Source organism: Monodon monoceros, unplaced genomic scaffold, assembly GCF_005190385.1.
Source record: "Monodon monoceros isolate NGI ecotype Baffin Bay Population unplaced genomic scaffold, NGI_Narwhal_1 Super_Scaffold_11, whole genome shotgun sequence".
Classification (NCBI taxonomy): domain Eukaryota; kingdom Metazoa; phylum Chordata; class Mammalia; order Artiodactyla; family Monodontidae; genus Monodon; species Monodon monoceros.
Window position 1 is genome coordinate 107,878,920 of NW_021703767.1, and position 12,853 is coordinate 107,891,772.

Sequence of the window (12,853 nt, forward strand, 5' to 3'; positions counted from 1 at the left end):
CCAGCTCTGATTTTCTGCAATCACTGGTATTAAAACAGCTTTAAACAGTTTACTGTTCAAAATATCAAATTTGATTTCACTACAATACAGTAAAAACCAATGTATTGGAAATTTAAGAATATAACTAACATACCCAGTAGAACACACCTAATTTTGATCCATACTTGTTTACAGTAGGGAATAACCTTAGCTAAAGGTTAACTTTAGTCTTTCTAAATAAAAAGACTAATAAACTTTTCCATATGTTGCATCTAACTCTCCCATCAGATGGTAAGCTTGGTACATGCTGCTGCCTGGCTCATCCAATGACCATTTAACATACCTACCTCTCACTTCTACTCGCTGCCACTTCCCACGCTGGTGTATGGAGTTAAATACATCCATTCGTGTGCTGGTAAATGTTTAACAACTGGCTTGGGGAAGGGGACTTGATTTGTAGCATTTGCTGGTTTCTGTAGTGTAAATATTCCCACCATGGCAGAATTCAAGCTATTCCAAGTGGTATCAACTATACTGCAAATTTCCTGAAACTCTAACAATAGGTCCTCATGAGCTGGGATATAGTTGTTTTACAATGTTGTGTTAGTTTCTACTCTACAGCGAAGTGAAGCAGTGTTCCCTGTGCTATACAGTGGTCTGATCTTTTCTTAGATTAACAGTTCTGAGTTTAATCTTCAAACATTAATAAAAATGGAAAGAAGTTGAATTCGATCCAAAAAAGAAATATCAAAATTATTACAAGTTAGAAAGTGAGTGATAAGAAAACATTAAAGGGCTTCCCTGGTGGCGCAGTGGGTGAGAGTCCGCCTGCCGATGCACGGGACACGGGTTCGTGCCCCGGTCCGGTAAGATCCCACATGCCGCGGAGTGGCTAGGCCCGTGAGCCACAGCTGCTGAGCCTGCACGTCCGGAGCCTGTGCTCCGCAACGGGAGAGGCCACAACAGTGAGAGGCCCGCGTACAGCAAAAAAAAAAAGAAAACATTAAAGATGTTCAAGAACCAATTTCACTTGTAGGAATTAACCCCAAGAAATTAACTAAGAATTTGTACAAAATGTTTGCTACAATGAAGTTTGTAGGAAAAAAAATTTTAATTGTGAAAAAAATTGAAACAACCTACGTGATCAAAATAAGAGATCAGATAAATAATTAAACATCCATACATTTGATAGCCAAGATATGGAAATGTAAACATGTAATTATGTTCAGAAATATAATTATTGAAACAGTTAGATTACAGTATATGTATAGTAAAATTCAGTTTTATAAATTTACATATGTATAAAATATGTATGGAAAAAAGTCTGAAAGAAAATGCAGCAAAATGTTGGCAGTAATCATCTCTGAGTTTGAATTATAGATTTTTAAAAATTTTGCTCATTTGTATTTTCTATGGTTTCTAAAATCACCATATGTTACTATATAACTTTTTAAATTAATGTAAAATAATGGTAGAAATTTGTATGATTTAGAACCAGATATAATCAGGAAACCTTTATAAACTTGGTTTCCCAGAAGCATAAAATAAACACATGGGTAAATTAGACATAAGGCCAAAGGTAGGTTGGGATGAAGACATGGAGATTCTACAGTGCCAGGTTGAGGAATTTGATCTTTATTCTATAAACAATATGGAGCACTGAATCTCTCTGGTTCAGAAGAGTGACTTGAACACAATTGTTTAGAAAAATATTTCATCAGCGAAATTGGGCTTGGTGGCTAACTGGATTACATGGAAAGAGGGGAAAGCAGGATCCAATGTTTCCAACTATCAGGTTTGAAGTCTAAGACATGGGGCAGACAGTGATGGCTTGGACAGGTCTAGAAAAAGAGGAGGAACTTGGAAATGCAGAAGGAAGGTCATGAGTGAGCTGGACGTGAGTTGTGCTCTATCAGTGGGGCAACAGCTACTGTCCACTCTTGGAAACTTGATGCAGATTCTTTTCAGAGGAAAGACGTTAAAAAAAAAAAAGAAAGAAAAAATAAGTGTATGTGTATGTGAAGTTGACACAATTCCTATAAGCTTCCAATTTCCTAGACCAGTATTAGATTTCAGAGGCCACGCTTAACAGAAAGCTAAGTTTGGAGAATGACTAAACTGAGTCTCTGAAGAAAGATCTACCAAGGAAACAGAAGAAACTATATAGAAAGTAATTATTTTAATCCTGAGTATCTAAAGCTGAAAAGACATGAAAGGATCACAAAACCTGAAAAAAAGAGCAAAGAAAATGTGAAGTATAATATTTTAAAAATCTCTTCGTTGATAGTTTAGTATAATTCTTGACTAATTTATCCTTTGCTCTTTTCCAAAGAGCTGTCTTGTTTTATCCCTTTAATGTATTCATAGTCATTTATAATTTCAGATGAGCTCTTTTGGTTCATTCCAAACTGGATTTTAGTAAAAAAGAACTGAATTGAATGTTGATGTGACTTCTCATTGTCTCCATGATCTCCACTTCAGGCTGAAAACTTGGTACAATGAAACATCGTTCTGTATAATCACAAACCTCAAAGGGTGCATTATTAATCAAAGGATGTAAGACTAGCCTGGATCCTGAGTATTTAGAAGAGAGAGGGATGTTCGAACAGAAGAGCCTGTCCGTATGTAAGGACTGTGGGAAAGTTTACAGAGAAATAATTGCTTGGTATTCCATTGGAAAGCCATTTTACTTTGATACCCTCTGAGAAAATGACTTACCCAATACTATAATGAGGACAGACTAATTCAAAACTTAACATAAATCTGAATTCATTTCGTCTTTAACTTTTCTGGAAAGAGAGAAACCTACAGACAGACCCATACAGATTTTTAAGCTCTGATTGTGAACACCATCCAGCTCCCTTTACATAAGCCAAGCAGATGTTTGGGGAAAAGGGATCTAGTCATCTGGATTCAAATAGAGGCAATTTTCTTAAATGAGAGCAGTGGGCTCATCCAACATATGTCATCAAAGTGTCCGTCTCAAACTGAGATGTCAGAATGAAGATCTGAGAAGCATTACCCCCAAATGATTCAGAAAATTGTCTTAAGAGTCATTATGAAATACATCCTAGAAAGTCTGCAGTGCTGGGCAGATTGCATGTGATTCAGAAACTACCTTTTTTTTGGAAGCTACTTCTTAACTGACACAACCATAGGAGGACAAAGGGGTGGTACCTCACTGTGGGGTGAAGGGCACAATTACATAGACTCCAATGTTCTTCTGTGCTTCCTTTTTTAAATTTTATTTCCAGCTCTATTGAGGTATAATTGACAAAGAAAAATTGTGTACATTTACGGTATATAATGTGATGTTTTGATATACATATACATTGTGAAATGATTGCCACAATCAAGTTAATTAACAAATCTATCACCTCACATAGTTACCATGTATGTGTGTATGTGATGACAATTTAAGATCTACTCTCATAGCACATTTCAAGTATACAGTAGGATACTGTTAACTATAGTCACCATGTTGTACATGAGATCCCCAGAATGTATTCACCCTGCATAACTGAACCTTTAAACCCTTTGGCCAACATTGTCCCTATGCACCCCCATCCCCTGGCAACCACCATTCTAGTTTCTGCCTCTATCAGTTTGACTGTTTTAGATTCCACAGGTAAGTGATATCATGCAGTACTTGTCTTTCTGTAGGCAAAAGCTTCTTCGCTAAATCAGATCTCTCTAGGTTTCTGAACAAAACATCTCCTCTCATCCCTTTAGTACATTTATTATTTTTCTATATTTATATAGATAAAGAAGACTTTCTATTGCGCCTGAGGGCAGTAATGATAATATCAAAATGATAATATCAGCACATGTAAATGTTTATCATTTCCAAAAACTTTCACAAAAACTCTGTGGTTAAGAAGAGTACAGATTATATTATCACTATTTTACAAATGGACAAACTAAGGCTCAGAGTCTATTAAGCCTAAGATCCCGTTCAGCCAGGTTTGGAATCCAGATCCTTTGACCCAAATTCCCTGCTCTTTGCGATATACCAGACTGCCCACCTTGCTAGGCAAGATCCTATCATAATATTGGACCTCTCAGCTATGTCCAACACCAGTTTCTAGATAGAGGTTCACGGCATAGGCTGATGGCAAAAGGGCCTTAGAGAGCTTATATGGCAGCTGGGACAACACCCTGCGTTTAAAACATCTCTCCCCAAACACAGCTGCTGCAGTGTGAGGATTTATACAATTCACATCTTTGTAGCTCACCTGTAGACTGACAGTCAAAGACAGGTGTCCTCCTTTGCTATATCCTGGACATTGGGGAGGGCTTGACCCCCATTTTTATCTCCTGAGGGAATCTTAAGATAGCAGATTATGGTAGATCCATTCTAGAAGTCCCACTCTAGTCATGGGCTAATATGTATAACAAATCTCACAATAATAATTATTATTCTAAGTATTGTTATAAACAATACAAAAATTATTGTTGGGCATGCAGTGAGCACTCAGTAAAACTTAACACTGTTTATTGCGTGCTTACTACATACCAAGCATAGAGAAAATCGTTTTATATTTATTATCTCAACAATCTTATGAGATATTACAATTATCCTCATTTTATAGAGGAGAGACTGAGTCTGTGGGAGACTAGATAACTTTGTTGAGGTCACAGAGCTGGTAAACAGCAGAGTCAAAATTCAAAATTCTCCCCTCCTGTTTCACTCCAGACCCTGAAACGCCATTATGAGGTTTGTAATAGACTCCTTATATCGTTGATTTCCTTTAAAACACCTCAGAAGGCACAGAGTGCTATAACTCTACCCAGTGCTGCTCTGCTTTCCACAAACTGTATCTCTTTTCCACAAACTGCACCCCTCACTCCTGCTGAAAGCTTCCAATTTTAGTTTGCCTTCCATTCCACAGGCCCAGGGAAATCACTGAAGTTAACTCATTCCTCAGGCCCATCCCACTGAGCCTCTGTTAGCTAGAGCTTGTCAGAGTGCCTCTCTGTGATGCACATGCCAGCTCATGGGTTCTGTATGCAGAATGGAGATGCTGAGACTGGTCCTCTTTAGGACACATACTCAGACCAGACCACATACTTCTGTGCTCACCACCTTGGCTGGGTCTAAGAGCCCAGAGGTCCCCACAACTCCCTTCAAGGTCCAGGGATGCTTAGAGTACAGAAGCTAGTCCTATAAGGTCTGGTAAGAGTCTGTGCATAGACTAAAATAAACTATAGGGTCCTACAACCCTCCCTCTGTCCTGACATCTTCATCCGTGTGCTGATTAGCTCTCCATTTGCTTTTGCTTCCATTCCCCCCATACTTCCCCTGCTTTGCTCTGTGTTGCAGGAGGCTGACACCTGCAAACTACATTTCTTAGGCTCACTTCCTACTGACTTCCATCTGGGTTCAGCCTATTTGAGCCTGGGGCTGCAGGTGGGGTGAGGGGAAGATATTGGGACAGAAGGAAGGGGAAGCCAGAAAGCTCACCCCCCGCTCTCTGCTTTGGGCAATGTCTCCAGCAGCATTTGCCTCATCTCCAGGATTCCAGCTCCTGTCAAGAAAACTCCACCCTCTGTCTTCCTCGGTGCTACAGAGCAAGCCCCAACCTCATTTCTAGCTCCCATCAGGTAGCTGTGCCTCCTGGGCTATATGACTTTCTCCATTTATCACCTGAGCTTCTTGCTATTGCTAATTTCTGGGCTGCCTCACTGTCTCCAGTTTGGCCATACAGCTCTTCCAGAAACCACTTCACCATACTAAATTCCCTCTGTACCAGATGAGGATTCTGTTTTCCTGGTTAGATGCTGACTGACACAACCTACTACTACCCTGCTGATCTGGAGATGAGGTGAGAGGAGGAAGGTATGGAAAAGAAGGGCAGAAATGCTGAGTAGCCCTGTGTGGGGAGAGTCTGGAGTGTCCACAGGAGGGGAGACTGGTGCCATAGGGAGCCAGCCTGGGGCTCCAAGCTCATTTCCTGACCACCCCCTGGCATTTGTACATCTTTTCTACATTAAGGATCTCAGCTAAGAGGCTGAGAGGTTCTAGATTCTCCACCGTGCCAGGTGAGCAGCCAACATTTGGCCTGCCTGCCTCTTTAGGGCTGTCAGTCTCATCCTCCATGATCTGAGCTCAAGTCTAGATGCATCCTGCGGTTTCCTCTTGTAGGGGAAGAAATTTTTTCCCTCTATGCTCCTAGGTTCAGTGGCCGGGGACCCTGATAATTAAACTGTCAAAAGACAGATTAACAAGATAAAAACAAGTTTATTAACACATGCAGTACACATACATGCAGGGAAGTGAGTAACTCAAAGAGACAGTTAGAACTTAGACTTAAATAGCATCTCAACAGAAAACAACAAATCTGTAGAAGAAGCAACAAGACAAAGGAAAAGTGGTTTAGGCTTTTAGGGATGGAAACTTGTGGGAAAATAATACGTGGAGGAAAACTAATGAAAGATAAGGGTTAATTTAGTAAGATTTGTTAGGTAGATTCTTCTCAGTGGCTGTTAAGAATCCAGAGTTGTCTCCAGTGATTAAGAGTCAATGCCTTAACAATAGAAATAAAAGCAAAAATAAACAAATGGGACCTAATCACACTTATAAGCTTTTGCACATCTAAGGAAACCATAAACAAAACGAAAAGACCACCTACAGAATGGCAGAAAATATTTGCAAACGATGCAACCGACAAGGGATTAATTTCCAAAATATACAAACAGCTCATACAACTCAACAATAAAAAAGCAAACAACCCAATCAAAAAACAGGCAGAAGACCTAAACAGACATTTCTCCAAAGAAGACATACAGATGGCCAAAAGGCACATGAAAAGATGCTCAACATCACTAATTATCAGAGAATTCCAAATCAAAACTGCAATGAGGGGACTTCCCTGGTGTAACAGTGGTTAAGAATTCGTCTGTCAATGCAGGGGGCACAGGTTCAATCCCTGGTTTGGGAAGATCCCACATGCCACAGAGCAACTAAGCCCCTGCGCCACAGCTACTAAAGCCCACGCACCTAGAGCCCGTGCTCTGCAACAAGACAAGGCACCGCAATGAGAAGCCAGCGCACCACAATGAAGTAGCCCCTGCTCACCACAACTAGAGAAAGCCTGCATGCAAAGACACAATGCAGCCATAAATAAATAAATAAATAGATAGATTTATTAAAAAAAAAACAACAACTACAATGAGGCATCACCTCACACCGGTCAGAATGGCCATCATTAAAAAGTCCTAATTGTCCACTGACAGATGAATGAATAAAGATGTGGTATAGGGGCTTCCCTGGTGGCACAGTGGTTGAGAGTCCACCTGCCGATGCAGGGGACACAGGTTCGTGTCCCGGTCCGGGAAGATCCCACATGCTGCGGAGCGGCTGGGCCCCTGAGCCATGGCCACTGAGCCTGTGCATCCGGAGCCTGTGCTCCGCAACGGGAGAGGCCACAACAGTGAGAGGCCTGCGTACTGCAAAAAAAAAAAAAAAAAAAAAAAGATGTGGTATATATATATATATATATATATATATATATACACTGGAACATTACCCAGCCATAAAAAAGAATGAAATAATGCCATAGGCAGCAACATGGATGGACCTAGAGATGATCATACTAAGTAAAGTCAGACAGAGAAAGACAAATATCATGTGATATCACTTATATGTGGAATTTAAAAAATGAACTTATTTACATACAGAAATAGACGCACAGACATAGAAAACAAACTTATGGTTACTAAAGGGGAAAGGAGGGGGAGGGATAAATTAGGAATTTGGGATTAACAGATACATACTACTGTGTATAAAATAGATAACCTTATTGTTACCTGTTTTGGAATATGTATAAATGGAATCAAACAGCTAACTTTCTCACATTTAAATAGAAATATATAATATGCAATAGAAATGTAAAAACCCATAAAATAAAATAGATAACCAACAAAGACCTACTGTAGAGCACAGGGAACTATATTCAATATCTTGTAATAAACTATAATGGAAATAATCTGTAAAGAATATATATATAGCTGAATCACTTTGCTGTACACCTGAAACTAACTATACTTCAATACAAAAAAAGAGTCTATGTCTGATTTTAGGCAAAAAGTGGGGGAGGGCAGAGAACTTCTTTTGGCATCTGCTGTTTCTCAGTTGTCTTCAGCTCAAAGTAATCCTTATGCCAAATGGAGATATTTTGGGGTGGCCTATTCTGATCGCCTACACTCTTCTTGTAGTTCTTCGTTGCCCTGGCTTCCCCTTACTCCCCGCCCACCACACACACACCATTAACTGTGACAAGAGGGAGGCTTGTCCGGATCCTCAGGCCAATCCTGCAGCTGGAAGGCAATCAAGAGAATGCCACCCCAGTGCCTCTCACCTGCACCGGCAGGTCCAGGCCATTATAACATGTCCCACTGTCCCTTCTCTACTGCCTAACGAAAAAATTCCCCGAATCTCACTACTAATCAGAAAACTTTTAGGTTGAAAAAGTTTTATTCTTCAAAGTGACATGAATATTGTTGCACTTCTGCCCAGTGATTTGCTCGAAACCAACCCAGTGGATTTGGGCCTTAAACATGCACACCTCCTGCAGGTGGAGTCTTAAAAGTTCTCCATAACCCATAACCCACCCATAGTCTGTCTCTGAGATATTTCATCCTCGTGATACTTCCTTAGTATGTTTTTTCATGAACACCTTCTCTGAGCAGCCCCACCCATACAAATCTATGGGTTTCATTACCTGATAACAGCCAGCACAGGCCACATTACTCGTTGTGCTGTCAGTTCAAGGCCATCTGGCCAGGGTCCCAGTGGAGCCACCAGAGTCATTGCTGCTTAAGCCATTTGACCAACTTTGCCATATCCCTCAGGGGGCTGACAGACAACTGAGGGCACGGGCCTCCCTCCAAAGGCCAGTCTTCTGGCATCTCTCCCTGGAATTCTCCACAGAACCTGGTCTGGTATCTTATCCAGCAAAGCACAGTCCTGGCTTTCTGGCTGAAACACTGTTAAACTCTTGCTATACCTCGAGTCCCAAGACTACAGCTGTCTTCCCTTCATCCCTCTTCTTTTGAGGAGCATTCAGAAAATTCCCTGGTGGTCCAGTGGTTAGGACTCCACACTTTCACTGCCGAGGGCCCTGTTTTGATCCCTGGTAGGGGAACTAAAATCCCACAAGCCATGCAGTGTGGCAAAAAAAAAGAGCCCCTTTGTCACTCGTGATGTATCCACTGGTGTGTCCAACACTCCCCTCCTAAGAGTTTGGATACCATGATGGACCATTCCTTTTGATTCAGGCGCAGCTGAACACCACAGCACAGTTCAGCATTTCTAACCCTGGCCCAACCCAAAGTAATCAGGCATCCTCTCCTTAATGTAGAAAGGGGGTAGGTTCCTTCCTAGTCCCCTGAAGAGGGCCAATGGAGAGAAACTCTACAAGGCCCTGTAAGCAAAGCAACAGGGTAAACACGTACATGTTCATGAAGCTTAAATTTTATTTGAAGACTTGGAGAAACAAAATGAAGTATAATTTTTTAAAGTTATATAAAATTAATATAGACATTCAGAGTAGAAAAAATTCATATGCATTTTTAAGATAAAATGAGAGAATTCAAAGATATGTCAGTGGTCTGCTTCAGGCTAGGACCCTCATTCCCTTAGAGATACACGTTCTTTCTTCTCCACTTGTAGGGGTTCAGGGATGCAGTAGTGAGAACTCTCAGGGGTGCTCAAGGCCCATGCCCTCTGGGGGATTCCAACCATGCATTTCCTGCTCTAAGAAATATTTCGCACCACTGGCTGCACCAAAACTTATAGGAAAGAAAGGACATTGGGTAAATGGCTCAGAAGATTTCACCTCAGAAAGGACTTTTGTTTCTCTCTAAGAGGAAACAGAAAATTCCCAAGAGGGTGTGGATTTAGGAGATAGGAACCTTCTAGCTTTCTTCTATTCAAGTCCTGACTGAAAGAGCAAAGAAAATCCTTAAGATTCAAAAATGAACTAGCCCAACTCACCAAAAGGAAGTTGACATTTTCTTGACATTTTGAGCCAGTTCTTTGTTGTGAGGGGGCCTGTCCCATGTTCTTTGGGATGCTTAGCAGTATCCCTGGACTCTCCACCCACCAGAGACCAATAGCACTAGGTACCCAGTTGTCATAACCAAAATTATCTCCAGACATTGCCACTGTGCCCGGGGTTGAAGACCACTGAGTCAGGGTAAGAGAATTGTAGCTTAGTTAATAACAAAACATTTATATTCTTGGAGTATTCTCTGTGCTACATATATCACCTAGGACTGGGACAAAATTTGGGATGCAAGAATTTAGACCCCTATGCTGGTCACCATCCTCAGGACTAACACTGTCTGACCTGAATACCATAGTGAAAGGCCAGATTCATGCCAGTGTCACCAAAGCCATGTACAGCTACACAGACTGGGCATTACACCATTCCAGAAGATTCCATTTGCATAGATTATGATGTGAATTGTGCTCCCTGGAGCTGTACAGCGCAACAGCTCTGGCTGTCACAAGGTTTCAGCCATCTGTCTCCTGTCTAGTACAGAGAATCTTAGGAAGAAGAGAAAAGAAAACTAGTAAACAATATATATGGGTCAGAGAATCATGACTCACTGTCTCAGCTTTAAATGGGATAGCAATTCCAGATGGTATCATGGTCTCCAAAATTAAAATAGAGCTTCAAATCTAAAAACTCTTGTAACAAAAATTTATTTTACATTTCTGGGTTTTGTTGTCAGGACCCTATTGGATTATTTGAAAACTGTAGAAAAACTGTGGAGTACAGTACTGTGCTTGGGATTTCTCATGAGAAGATCTAGATTTGAATCATGAGCCCTGAGTTGGCTTTCTAGTGGTAAATTGGAGATGACAGTAATTATTCCTGACCCTGAGCTTTGTGAAGATTAGCAAAGAAGTGAGACAATGAATGTACATACATTTTAAAGGGTAAAGCACAATACAAATGCTGCTCAATTTGGCAAATAGCTGATGTACGTGATAGCTTACTATAGATTTGAGACTTTTTTTCAAAATGTCAAAGACATTTGACAAAAAGGTATCCATTTTTTTTTAACATTTTTGGAAATCCTCTCATCCATGTAATTTTAATTACTGTTGTCCATATTTTATATTATTTTATGCTTATAGGTTATAAATCTCTTAGTGACAGAGGACTAAACAAAAAGTCTAATGGCTGGGATGTTAAAGAAAATGGCACTTTATAAAAAGTCCTTTCAAAGTTTACCCAAAAGGCATTTGTAGAGATGTGGATGGACCTAGAGAGTGTCATACAGAGTGAAGTAAGTCAGAAAGAGAAAAACAAATATTGTATATTAACACATATATGTGGAATCTAAAAAAATGGTATATAGATGATGTTATTTACAAAGCAGAAATAGAGACACAGACATCATAATGCCACCCTCCTATAATAACCACTGTTGGCACACTTCACCCATTCTTTTCTCTGTCATATACTATATTTCTTTTTCTTTATATATAGCAGGTTTTTATTAATTATCAATTTTATACATATTAGTGATATAGTATATTTCATATTGTTGAGATTATCCTACATACCCAACTCGAGGTTCTTTGCTCTATTACACAGCAAAGTCATTAAAAACCTAGAAATATTTTAATGGTTATATAATATTACTGCAAATGAATGTTTCATAACTTATGAACTATTATTCCACAAACTGTTTTAATTTTTCCTTTGTATTCATCCTTTTTATTTTTAGCTTCTAAATTCCTAGAAGCGGGATTATGAAATCGAATGGTCTAAATTTCAATTTGCTACCAGAAAAAAAAATTATACCAGTTTTCACACCTTTTAGCAATACGAGAAAGCACTGCTTGGCACACCCCACCCAGAATTGGGTATGCTCATTTTTAACATGTTTACTGTTTTAATTTGCATATACTTGCTATCTGGTTTTATTAGTCATTAGTATCTCCTCATCTATCCTCTGCTCATTTACTTTTATGGTGTCAGTGTTTTTAATTGATTTGTATGAATTTTTTACATATAAAGGTTATTAACCACTTCTCTCTCATATTTAGGTACAGAGCTTTTCCAGACTATTGCTTTTTCCATTAGTATTGTATGCTTTTTTTGACATTAAGAAGTTTTAAATTTTATGTAATTGAAACTATTGGCATTTTTCTTGTAATTTCTTCTATTACTTTTTTCCCCCTTTTTAAAATCACTTTTAAGTTTAGGAAAAAGCTATTTTTTTTCATCCCAAGATCAGACATTTATATTCGCTTATATGCTTCAATTTCATTTCTTAATAATCATCTAAAATTCACATTGGCTCACTGTACCTCTCAGAAGCTGCCCACTCCTTAAATCGTATCAGTCCTATAGATATCCTCCACGAATACACTGCATCATCTCTGCATCCCTTAGAATATCTACTCATTGAGGATGTTCAGGGATGTGCTGAAACTGGCTCTTACCAGATCACCAGAGCCAATTTGTTCATCTCCCAACTCCAGATTCACTGGCATCACACTGATACCTTGAAACTGGCTACCGTGAGTATTCACACCACAGAAATCAGCAAAGGCTACAAATCTGGACCTTTGCTTTCAGAGAGCCAGTTTACCAGCACACCATGGACTAGACTGTCTCTAAAAAGTCCCCTCCAGTCCTGAGACTCTTCAACATGACTAACTATAATAAAACAACAAGATTGAAAGTCTAAATGAATGAGACCATTATCTGGACACTAGTTTTACTGCATCAACAGCCAACTAAACTGTAATTTGAAAATATTTAACCTAAGGAATTTTTTTCTTTGGTCCATTTTTCTTTCTCTCCTTGATAGATAGGATTCTTGGAGGTTACTAAAATAGAAATTATCT